Genomic DNA, 13,084 nt, shown 5'->3' with positions numbered 1-13,084 from the left:
AGCATCCCTGATTTTTGTTTGGTGGCCTTCACATGGTTGCATAAGAATCACAACACAAGAAAAAAATTATTACTGTCACACTCAGTAGGGCCAGGGTAATAGCGTTATAAGGGTTAGTAACTTGGCTCTCAGGTTTTTCCAATGTTCAGCCAATCCCTGGAAGAAAGAGGAGGCTGTTGAGACAGACTCCTTAGTCCCCTTGATTTGGACCCTGGCCTTAGTGACGTCATGCAGTCGTAACACAGTGAGCATCCCAAGCGCCCTTCATGAACTGAGAAAAAGTGGAGAACTGCAAGATTCCATTGTCACATACAGCGTATTGGGTGACGCAAATACTATGAAATTCAGGGTGACCGTGAGCCTTAGCAACATAAACAGAACACCTCGTGGCTCCTGGTGGAGGTCTGGTTCTTGCTGAGTGAGGCAAATAGTGGTTCAGTTCAGTTTATTTAAGTCATTTTGAGAGGCGAAGGCTGCTGCCACACAGGGGACACATTGTTTCCAGTGTGCCCAGTGTGGATCCTCTGAGTGAGCGCAGCAGTGGCAGTGGCTGTGGTGGCGATGGCGGCCACTAGGGCAACAATCCCAGCAATGATGAGGCCAATATCACGCCTTGTCCGGTGCAGGATCTCACTCAGAGGATGCTTCCTCTGCATGTCCCATGGACTCCTCCACTCCTTGGACGGGTCCACTGGAAGCCAGGCTGCGGGGGGCATCTGAGGATCAATGCACATTTAGCTTCATAGCCGGTGTAGACAGGTTGGGAGCCAGCAGGATGCATTGACTGCACAAGGGATCTCTGCATGAGTGATATTTACACCATCAGAGGCAGTGATTATGAGCATGGCAAGGGTGGCGTGACACAAGCTTGTGCACAGTGGGTATGGGTATACTTAGGGATGAAGGCACATGTTGCATTTAGGGCCTTTATCGACCCATTCATGCAGCCTGCTGATGCCTATTGGAAGGGTCTAGTGGCCAGCAATATTGGTGTGATGCGAGATTGATTTCCTGCATAGTGGTGAATGACAGATTGTCCCAGGTAGCAGTTACTTCATAGCCCACATGGTATTTGGGCACATAGGTTACATTCCAGGGAGCTGTGCCCACTCAGGTGCTTAGGTATTGATCTTCCCAAGAGAAATTTCTCTTTCCAAGGAGATAAGGTGTGGCTGCCACACATGGATTTCTTGGGGTGCTGTCATTATCAGAGGGGAGCTTTCTAAAGAGTGTTGTTGGGCATGTTGGCAGCCAGGGTTTCTGGCACTTGCCATGGGGGGGGTGTCTATGGCCATTGGTAGCGTTAACTACCAAGCGTCAGTGAGAGACAGCCAGCATAGGACTTGTTATATTGATCTAGAAAAGTTTCATTAGCAAGAGCAAAACAGAGAGGACGGTCCTGGTTGTAGGTCTCATTATCAACGACGGAGAAACCACTCGGCCGAGCAGATGTGGGAGTTTTGGTGTTCCCTGCACGGGTGGTCCTTGTACGGCTACCTCAGGATCAATCAGGAATGAGTTATTAGAGAAGAGCTTAGATAGGGCTCCTTCCCAATTGACCACCACTAATTTGGTGGCCAAGGGACCAAAGCCCAATTTACCTGGCAGGTAGTTTCACTGCAGGCACCCAGATGGGGTGAGGCTTCTGTCAAAACATACAAACTGGACCCAGTTTTAGGAGGGACACTGGACCATCATGCACTTGTGCTGGGATCCAGCTGGGAGATTATAGGTAAATGGCAGGGCACAGTGAAGGGGGCCTACTGTTTGTGGGTGGCTGTTTCCATGGAAAATTTTGAAGTTGAAAGAAAATTTGAAGTAAACAAGATTTTTTTCAAGGCGTTGTGATGGCATTTGGTAGAGCCCCCTCCCTCCCCCTGCCCTGTTTTTGTAGCATAGTCATTAATTCCTTGCGTGTTCTGTCTACAGTGCATTAAACCTGAGGGTTATAGGGGATCCCACTGACATGATTTCTGTGCCATGTAGAGCAGAATTCCTTGAAGGCTCTGCTTGCCTAGGCTGTAGCAGTGCCAGTTTGGATGGAGAAAGGAGCTGCCATGGTCCCAAAGCACTTAAGTAGCTGGAAATGGCCATTCCACAGCCTGAACAGGTATCAGTGACCACATAGTTATATTTTAATATCCTGAAGGTACATAGTGAGGGACATCTACTTGCCATAAGGCATTTGATTTTAACCTTGGGGACTTACTCCAGCAGGTTGTTAAGCGACAACAGGAAGGAAAGGGGCATGTATTTTTGGTCTTGACTAGCTGCTTGGAAGCCTCCTTGGTCAGTTTAGGAAATAATTTGCAGAGGCTCTGGGCATTCTCGCCAGAACTGTCCTGTCCCTCCACACCCCCAGCAAGTGGAGCTGCCTCTTCCTTTATAGCTACCTTATTCCTGCTTTCCTGCAGTGGCCAAGGCTGAGGCCAGCAGAGAGGCTTGAGCCCCTTGTGTCCCTGTATCCTGGGTTTCCAAATCCAGTCATCCACTGGACTGCATTGTGCTGGTGCCTGTTGGTCTCTGTCCCTTGTTTAGTCCCTCCCTGATCACCTCCTTGGCTGCAGCTTCCCTTGCTCCTTCATAAGACACTTTTCCTTTCTTGGATTATTCACTCTGTCCATAAACTGTGACTGAGGGATTTGAGCACATGTCTGCAGAGGGCCCCCGGGGCCCATCCCCTGTACTGCCTTCTTTCCCTCCTTCAGGGCACCCAATGCCTGTGGGTACCAAGCAGAGGGCGCTATGGCGCCGCTGTTTTGGTGGCAGGCTGAGGTCCTCTCCATCAACTTTCATCTCTTATCTTCCACAGACCTTCCAAAGGCTCTCTGGCCTCTTGGAGTGGGTTTCTGGAGACCATGGCTCGGGCCTGTCTGGTGGCCTGGTCATTTCCAAGCCATAGGGCCCCATGCTGAGCAGTGCTAATTGCATTCTTAACTATCCATTGCTACAAGTTTGATGGGTACGAGGAATCATCCTTATGTTTCAGAATCTGCTCTGGCAAAAGGGTCACAAAAGTCAGGCCCTTCATACTCTCTTGGGTTCCTCTCACACATACTAATTCCGACCTGCATTTCCATGCAGACAACAGGTGGTTTGCTGGGGAATGGGACAGAACCTGTCCACATCCTCCAGGCAGGGCTGCAGCGACATTGCTTTTTGGCAAATGAAGCACCTGGGGTCTGCCCACTAGGCCACATTTATAGTTACTCTCTTAAACTTGTGCTCCCACCATTCATTTACCTGTCTCCTAACAGAGGGCAGAAAAAGACAACATGCTTCCTTGCGAGCCTGTGGGAGGGAAATACCCGGCCATGCTGAACTCAGCTGTGACGCCACCCAGGAAGACACAGTGGTTCACACCAAGAGCCCTGAGAGAGCTGGAAGGTAGCAGCTAAAACGCTGAGAGCACCACTGTGAACTCAGCAAACTACAGAAGCAGGACCCGGGGGGCTGCTGTGGCCCTGGTACCAGCCTGCAGGGTCAGGGCTGCACATCCGGGTGTGGGGGACAGGCCCTGTGCTGTTATAAAACCCACAGCGCTGGCCTTAATCAGGCTCCCAGAGGACAGCCCTGCAAATGTGCTGAGAGCTGCAGGCGGACACCTCATCTGCCCCACGGCTCAGAGGACAGCAGTGGCCCTTATGGAGCTGACCCTGAGCCTGGGTGCTGGTCACTTCCTGGGCCCTCCCTCCTTGTCCCCTTTTCTGTTCCCCAGCATCAGCCTTCTCACCTCCCTGTTTCTGAGGGTGGAGATGAGGGGTTCAGGAAGGGGTGACGGGTTGTAGAAGAGCATGAGGACCTTGCCCTGGTCCCAGGAGGAGCGGCTCCTGGCTGCATGTACTTGAGGATGAAGTTCCCGTAGGACAGGGAGCCCAGGGTGAGGGGGCCGCAGGTGTTGAAGACTGTGTCTTCCTGAGGACGACTGCATTCTGAGCACAGCACTGACGATGTGACCACAGGAGACCAGGAGGAAGACCACGGGAAACAGCATGATGCCCACATCCAGGACAAGGACAGTGCCCTCAATAGCCCCCAGGCTGACACAGGCCACAGGGATCAGGATAGGTATCTCACACAGGAAGTGATCCTTCTTCTTGTGCGCACAGCAGTGTAACCATAGGGTCACTGACATATGACCAAGGAGTTGACTGCACCACAGCCTGGAAGTCATGATCACGGTGTAGGCCAGGGGCTTCCAGATAGCCACCAACCTGTCATAGGCCGTGACACTCAGCAGCAGTCCCTCCACTCCACAAGGCCCAGGAACAGGAAGAGCTGGACTGTGCCACTGCAGAGCTAATGGTCTTGTCATGGACACGTAGGTTGTGCAGCAGCTGGGGATGGAGCTGGGGGTGAAGGTGAGGTCCAGGAAGGACGAAGGGGGTAAGGAGAACACGGGCGTGTGGAGGTGGGGTCCAGCTGCGACACCAGGAGGATGGAGTGTGGCCCAGCAGGTGGGCTACCAGGAGGACCACAAAGAGGACCCTCTTCACATTGGGGAAATTGGAAAATTCCAGGGGGATAAAGAGGCCCTGGGAGCTGCCATTGTTCCCATCCATCTCTATGGCACCTGAGGAGAGGTGTCCACAGCAGAAGCCGCAAGGGCTGCTGCAGTGTGGGCTCCTAGCCAGGCTTAAAGCAGCACCGTGAGGACTTGTTTACTGACTCACATAACCTCTATCCATGCTGTGCAGGCTCTGCTGGGATTATTATTATTATTCCCAAGTTATAGAAAAGAAACGGAGACACTTGTGTGAAGTGAATGTCCCACGTGGAGGGGCAGAGCTGGTCTGCACCCAGGAAATGTGGCGGCCATCTTCACCCTTATCCACCCCCTATTCATTGTTACTGCAGATCAGGAGGACACACACCTGCCGAGCTCCATCCTTTGCTTCTACCAGCTACATAAGTTCCTGAGCTCCTGTCAAAACCTCAGAGGCACAAAGAACACCCCAAACAACCACCTGATAGGATTTAGGAAACACCATGTGCTGCTGATCCTTGAACATTATGGGGTTGAAGTACAAGGGCAACTCATACAGAAATCTGGTTCAGTATATAAAACAAGCTTAGAGAATTGCAAGCATTTGATAAATTAAAAGACAAAACATGCAAGTAAATATTCAGTCTTTAAAAAAATATTTATTTTTTTTTAGTTTTTTAGGTGGACACAATGTCTTTATTTCATAGTTGTGCGGTGCTGAGAATCGAACCCAGTGGCTCCTGCATGCTAGGTGAGCACTCCACCATGGAGCCACAGCCCCACCCCACATATTCAATCTTTATCAAAAATTTAGAATGTCATGAATGCATAAATCTACACTGTCATTATGATACTTTATCATTTACTACTATAAAATACACACAAATCTCATGTAAAAAGGGAAAATATATCAACATTTCCAGAAACAGAAACCATGCAAGGTGCCACTTGCAAAGGAGAGAAATAAAAACCAAAGCAGAACTGCAGCAGCAGCATCCCTGCAGGAGAGGAACTCAGGGAGCCTGGCGCTGTGCCATGACCTCAGCCACCCCTGTAGTGGGAAACGTGTCCTTCTCCTCACTTGAGCAATGGGGACAGGATCCTAAGCCCCTGGCCCCTGTGTGGAGGTTACTGCTCAGGCTTCTGACTCCCAACAGGAAACCCAGGCTCCTGGGAGCCCCAACAGTCCTGACCCCGGGACCCTCTCTTGACAGTGGAGAGGACGTCACCCAGAGACACCCCAGACAAAAGGCACCCTGGGGCCAAACTTCCCCTGGAGGATGCAGGGATGTGCTCAGAGGAGCATCCTGGGTCCTCAGCCCTAGGGAGCCCCTCACCCTCTCCACCCAGCATCCAGATTGCTCCCTTGTCAGATGAAATATGCAAAAAACCTCCCATAAAATCAAGCTAAAGAGAACACAGACATGAGACAATTTCTGTGACAACACATTCACCATTACTTTTGCCAAAACGTCACAATTTCCCACTCATGATGTAAACCATGGTCGTGGAGCTGTGCTCCATTAGGTCATGGCTCAGACTCTGAGTCTGAGGGGGACAACTTCAAATAACCCCCACTTAAACCTGTGACGTGCCCACCCCAGAGCTTGGACAGGGGGGAAGCAGCAATTCTTGCTTCTGTAGACCATGGGACAGTGGGACCCGTGAGCACTGCTGGACGCAGACACTGCCTGCCTCCCATTCTTCCCACAGCTTTACCAAGAGAAGCCATTGCATTGTGCTGACTGCGCAGGAGACAGCCTCTTGGGGTGCCCTGACCCCCACACGCTGGGCAGCTGGCCCCGAGTCCACCCTGAGCTGTGAATTCTGCTGTCGGGAGTCACGTTAAGTCCTTTGGAGGGGAGTATGGAACAGCTGCTGCGCCCCACAACACATTGGGCCCCACCCCCATTCAGATAATGAGGTGTGGCTCCAGGAGTAGGCGTCACCCAGTGGGGTCGAGTTACACCCACCTGTTCCTTTGGAATCCTACTCTGTGCCCTTTGGGGATAGAATGTTCCATGGAACCTCCCCTTGTGTGTCCCCTTCCCTTGCTCTGCCCTTGATCCCCACACAGCACATGAGATGGGCGTGGCCTTCCAGGATGTCAACCTACTGGCAGCAGACATCAGGAAGACTCCACCCCCTGAATCTTGACCCTATCCTCATTTGAGTGGCTTCTCCCCAATAAAATGGGGCTCCAGGCCTGCTCTCTCTCTTTCTTGCTTACCTTGCCTTTTTTGGGGGAGCTGGGTGAGGGAGCCATCACAGAAACAAAGAAAAAGACATTTTTCTGTCTCTGTGTGACAATGTCATGCAGCCCAGTTCACCTGGAGTGACCCTGACTGGTTTAGTCCTATGTCCGGACAAGTGGTGTCCTGTACTTGAACTTCAGTGTAAATTTTAGAAATTTAGTGAGTTTGGAATTTCTCTCCAGAAGTTAAGTGCACTTAGGATTTCAGAGTGTTGTGGGTTGAATTGTAGAAAGTAAGTGAATTAGACAGAAGAAGAAGTTGTGATGTTAGACTCATAAGATCTGGGAATTTTTCGCCTGTAGAAAGATAAAAAATATTTTTGCAATTCTAGAAACCATGAGTAAATATAAAGAATTATGAAGGTGATTCATGGGATATGTTACTAAGTTCAGTGCTCTCCTATGGTAAAATTCCTTTTCTGAAAAGTTTTCATTGTTTTTGTGTATTTTTTTATTTTAAAGTATTAGGTAAAGTGTTAGGATGGCCTTAGGCCTGAGCCTAAGCAACTCCACTTTAAAAACTTCAGTTTAACCTGCAGTTTCACCAGGCACATCCACAAGTCGATCCAGTAAGGCCTCAAACAAGTTCCTTCCCCTCACCCTGATAAAGAGCATGAAGCCTCTGGCAGGCTGTTTTTGCCTGATAAGAGGGAAAGGGACAAGATCAGGGTGGAGACCACCAGATCACAAGTTTCTGACCTCAGGGTGAGTGACATCACTGAGAAATCCAGTGGTGGCTGGTAGGGATTGAAAGGAGGGTCAAAAGCCCCCAAATTTAGTATAAATGATAGAGCTGATGAACAGGGATTCAGCCAGCTGAAACAAGGATGCACTAGAGCTGGAGAGCCTGCTGAGGACCTCACATCCCATCCCTTGGCATCATTCCTGAGTCTCTGCATGATCCTCACCCCTCTCAAACTCTACCGCCTCATCTGGACCTTGGTGAGAGCCCCAACTCCTCCCTAGGGGCCCCCTCATCAACTGGTCATCCTCTCGATGTTCCAATGTAGGGAAAGCCTACCTTGGTTCCAGACTGATTATCACGTTCTGAGTGAGTGTGCATCTGCTGGACTCAAAGCCTAGGACTTAAGACCTTTGAACTCAGCATGCAGAGGGAATGGCTGTCACTAGCCTGCGCTGATTAGGTGTGTTTTGCAGTGCTTAGAATGCATCTAGAACTGTTCCCTGTGGATTGATTATGTCTATTGCAGTGCCCAGCATTAAGGCTTGTGTTTTCTTGATCAAGAACCTATAGAGTGAAACTGTATGGAGGAACTTGAGTGAATAAAGCACTGGAAGGGCAGAAGCTCGTGGACATTCTTTATTTCTCCCCTGGACTGCATATGTCACAATTTTCCCCCTCGCAATATAAAGATTTCTTGGAATGTATATTCTAGGAGTCAATGTTTGGAGAGTAAGAGGAAAAAGGAAACATTTTTCGTGGTGCGACTTGATGCAGGGGATTTTCTGCTGGTAGAGAGGCAAATTGTGTTTTTCTGCTGTTTTTTCAAATGTGCTCAAACAATTTGTACTGAGCCTCTTCCCTGCAGTCTTGTCCCATTGGGGTCGGAACAGCTTTAATTAACTCAGCTGCAGGACACAGGACCAGCCCCTGCTCCCTAAAAGGTCTTAACTAGCCCCACCCAGCTGTGCTTTTGACCCTTAAGCAACCTGGCCAGGGGGCCAATGGCAGACTGCCATAGGGTCTGACAGTAATGCTGGCCTCTGCCTCTAAATCACTGTTTTAAAGTGCCCACGCTGTGGAAACGGAAAATGCAAAAGATGGGAGAACAGGAGGGACGAGGGGAAGACACAGTGAAACAGCCCATTAAGGAGGAGAGAGCTGACACCTGACCTTGGGACCCAGGCAGCTGCAGCAGCCACAGCCAGTTCTGGGCTGTTCCATCACCATGGTAACCAGGGGAGCCTGGGGGCGGAGCCTGGCTTCCTCATCAGGACTTTCCCACTTTCCAGGGCTTCCCATTGGTCCTTCCTCTGTCACCCAGGCAGGGTTTCTGGTCCCGCCTCCCAGCCACTAACCTGTCCTTCCTGCTTCACTGTTGTCTGCCACTGGAGCTGCAAGGAGCCTGCATTTTAAGAATGTGCACCTGAAATACTTACAGGCAAAATGTGACTCCACAGGCTTCTCTGTTGCTGCCCTAAGCCTGACTCGCTCTGAAGTGAAATAACTGTGTGTGTGTGTGTGTGTGTGTGTGTGTGTGTGTGTGTGTGTGTGAACAGCTTCCTTTACAATCCTTACTTTTGCTCTTTAACTAAGTAATGTTCGGTTGAGGAGAGATCACAAACATAGGCTTCTTATAATTTTGGAGGCTATGGGAATGCGTTTTGCACCCCGAACACACCAAAGCCAGCATCTGAGATCTTTTCTCACAATGTTTCTGTGATGACCAAGAAATCCTTCTTCTCATTCCTGACTACGTAATTACAATAAACAAACTGTAAAGGTAAAATTTCTAAGCTGATTCTAAGCTGCAAAAGCATGAGTTAAAGTGTAAAAGACTGGGCATTGTAAAGCTTCTAAATCACAAGGCCTGGGCTAAAAAGTAAATGACCAGGTATTATTCCTCTGCTACCCCTGGAACCTGTACTCTCTATAGTTGTTAGGACAATGCTGGAACTGCCCAGTAAATACCTCCATTGATTCCCTGGTTGTTTAATAGCTAAGGGCTCCAAGTAGCTCGGCACATAAGCATCTAGGCTCCAAAACCAATCAGTTTAAATGTGTACCCCGCTTAGGAGTGACCAATCACCCCTGCCCAGACTGTTCCCGCCAATAAATGTACTAATCCTGTCTCAGAGTTTTTGTTCAATTTTCCCGCGCCTCATGATGATTTGTTCTGATGTATCCAAAGCCCCCCGCCTTCTCCAAAAAGTGTACTTAAGCTCTGCTTGACCTCTGCTCTGGGCTCTGGGCTGCACTCCTTTCTTGAGTGGGCACAGAGCCCCAGCACGCTGGTTCAATAAAATTTCCCCTGCTTATTGCATGAGGCTGGTCTCTTGTGGTCTCTTTCTCCAAAGCTGTGCCAGACCCTTACAAAACAAATATATATACATGGATTTTTTTTTAACCACATCACGTGACGTCCCAAATAGAATGAGTGCACTACTTGTCCAAAGTAAAATAAATGGATCCAAATATATGATTCAATGAGGCTTATTTTAAAATTCCATGGTTGTATAATACTAAGTTAAACTTTTATTATGATTGTGTATCTTTCGAGTTATTTGGATCATCCATAGTCCTTAATTCATGAAATAATTAACATATATGTCTTATTTTTAATTAATATATTTTTATTTGCTTCTAATCATTTTTCTTCAACAGAAAACACATAAGTTATATTTCTTATATATGCTCTTATTATTTTTTTTTAATATTTATTTTTTAGTTCTCGGCAGACACAACATCTTTGTTGGTATGTGGTGCTGAGGATCGAACCCGGGCCGCACGCACGCCAGGCGAGCGCGCTACCGCTTGAGCCACATCCCCAGCCCTTATATATGCTCTTATGCCCTGCATTTTATGGTACAGATATTTAAGATAAGTGTGTTTGATTATAAAATATCTATTTCAAGAGATATAACCACCAAGTAATCTCTAATTCTCAAATTTTGTACAAATTTTTATAAGATGATAAATAGATATGATTCTGTAAACAGAAATGTCCAACAGCTTTAACTATATTTTAATTGAAAGACTTCTTATTAAGGTACAATAATTTGTTTAGATTCAAGATTTACAAAAATTGTTCCAAAGTACACACAAAGAAGAATTTCCAGAGAAGGAAAAGAAGATATTTCTACAGAGAGGAAACACACACGTTTGCTAGTATGATTATCCAGTTCTAAGGAAAAAGAAAGAAAAAGATGTCCACTAGGAGGTCCTAAGAAGAAAGAAATCATCTTTGGGTAAATGAAAAGGTCTTTATATTCTAAATTTTCATGATGAAAGGGTTTTTCTAAATAAAGATATGTTTATATAATTATCTAGACGGATGGCATGGAAAGTTAAAACATTTGAAAAACAGATTTCTGTATAACTGGACTGATTATATATATTTGGACTAATCAATTGTAGGATTTTTTAGGCTACTTCCCTGATTTTATTATGCTGATGTAAGCTAAGGTTTTTCTCCACATTCTGACATGACAGAGTTCATTAAAATATTAAACTTATACCTAAAGTTTGTGCTGTTTGACCAAGAACCAATTTATAATGAATCAAATTTATACAACCTAATGAAACAATAAGTGTTTTAAAACGCTGACTTATATTCCAATTTTGACACTTCTAATTGGAAAGTAAATTTGACTGATTCAAAGATATCAGTAATTGCAATGATTGGTCCTGATTCTTGCATATCATTTCTGTTTATTGGATGTTTGTGGAATTTGAGAAAACATTATATTCAAAATGTTCTCCACATTAAAGCCATATGTGAGTTTTGAGCAATAAAACTTACAAACATTGTTAGAAATTCATTTCTATTATATACATTCTGTAACTGGACCTATAGTCCGTGAGTCACTATAAGACTTGTATACTATTCCCTACACTGGGAAGTAATTTTAACCATAATTTTGAAAACACAATTAAAAGACACCAATTTAAAAAATAATATTCTAAAATACAAAGATATTCTGTGTAAATAATAATAGTAAAGAGGAGACACAGGAGTAGCAAGGCCACAGGGACTTGGAGACCTTCTTACCAGGTCCTTATTGTCCTCCCTTGATTGAAGCTGTGACATCCCAGTTTTGTGGGAGTGGCAACCTCAAACTTATATGTGTCTGATGTTGAACTGTGGAGCCACCAGGGGTGAATAGGGAACCCCAGTCAGGGCACCTCTCTGCTCGGATGAGGGGTGCCTCATGTTGGGGTCCTGGTGTGGGGCTGTCTATGGTTCACAGGGAAGCAGGATGCTAAAGTCTTATTTAAATTCCACACATTCATAAGCCAATTTTTTACAGACCTGAGCATTTATTTATATTGTAGATGGTTTTTAGTCTCCACACACTTGGTATAGAATAATATTTTCAGATCCTACACAATGCTTAATGGACTTGCAGCTATGTCCTGGGGAAAGAGGCAGACCTTTTATCTGTATCACACAGAACAGACCTCTGGGTCCATCTGCTCAGGGCGTCAATGTCTTCTTGTTCCTCAGATTGTAGAAGGTGGAGTTGAGCATTGGGTGAGGGTGGTGTGGAAGACAGGCAGAACCTTGTTCCCTGCTGAAGACCAGAAGGATCATGGCTGTGGGTGAGAGCAAAGCGTGCTGAGTGGAAGGTCACCACAGTGAGGCGGTGCTGCAGAGGGAGAAGACATTCTTCTTCCCTGTCCCAAGGCCATAAAGCAGAGAACAAGAACTACTTGACCACAGATAAAAGGGATTCCAATGAATGCAAACATAAGGAGATGTCATGCAGATCAGTGAGGGACAGCCAACACACCAGGAAATAGAGAGGTGTGTGCAGGAGGACATCCAGGAGGGTGAAAAGGTTCATGGACAGTTGTCAATTAGAGCCATTAGGAAGATGAGAACAATGCAAATAAAGAGGAAAGACTAAATCCATTTTTATATCTTTATTATTTGGGGCTGGGGATTGAGCCCGGGTTGCACAACCATTGAGCAACATCCCCAGACCTGTGGATTTTTTATTTTGACACAGATCTTGCTAAGTTCCTCAGGGCCTAAGTTAAGGCTGTCTAGGTTTGTGATTCCTCTCCCTCAGCCTGCTTGGCCACTGGAATTATAGCTGTGTGACACTGTGCCCAACAAGACTGGTACCATACCCCTCTTCCTTAGGTTTTTTTTCCTTTACTTTTTTTTTTTTTGAATGGGGGTGTCCTGTGAATTGAACTCAGGGGCCCTCAACCACTGAGCCACCTCCACAGCTATAGTTTGTACTTTATTAGAGACTGGGTCTCACCGAGTCGTTTACTGTCTCACTATGTCTGAGGCTGGCTTTGAGCTCACAGTCCTCCTGCCTCAGCCTCCTGAGCCATTGGAATGAAGGCATGAGCCATTGCACCTGGATTTGTTTTGTTTTAAAATTATTTTATTTCTTTCAGTTACTTATACATGACTATAGAATGCATTTATGCACTTTGATATATCATACATAGATGGGATATCATCTCTCATTTTTCTGAGTGTGCATGTTGCAGAATCATATTGGTCATGCAGTCACCTATGTATGAAAGTACCCTAAACACAGAGAGAAATCCAGCCTGGGTTTTCTGGCTTACTCCACCCAAGGAATAATCATCGGGAGAAAAGCTGAATTGGATTTATAATTCAGTGCTGTAAAAGAAGTTT

At 46.6% G+C, this 13,084-nt stretch overlaps 1 pseudogene; it reads right to left on the bottom strand.

Moving 5' to 3' along the window:
* Positions 1 to 449: 449 nt before the first annotated feature.
* On the bottom strand, positions 450 to 5,989 carry LOC144250727 (olfactory receptor 2W3-like; annotated as a pseudogene).
* Positions 5,990 to 13,084: the final 7,095 nt, after the last annotated feature.

The sequence above is a fragment of the Urocitellus parryii genome, chromosome X (genome assembly GCF_045843805.1).
Source record: "Urocitellus parryii isolate mUroPar1 chromosome X, mUroPar1.hap1, whole genome shotgun sequence".
NCBI lineage: Eukaryota > Metazoa > Chordata > Mammalia > Rodentia > Sciuridae > Urocitellus > Urocitellus parryii.
This window is presented reverse-complemented; position numbering and strand designations above follow the sequence as displayed.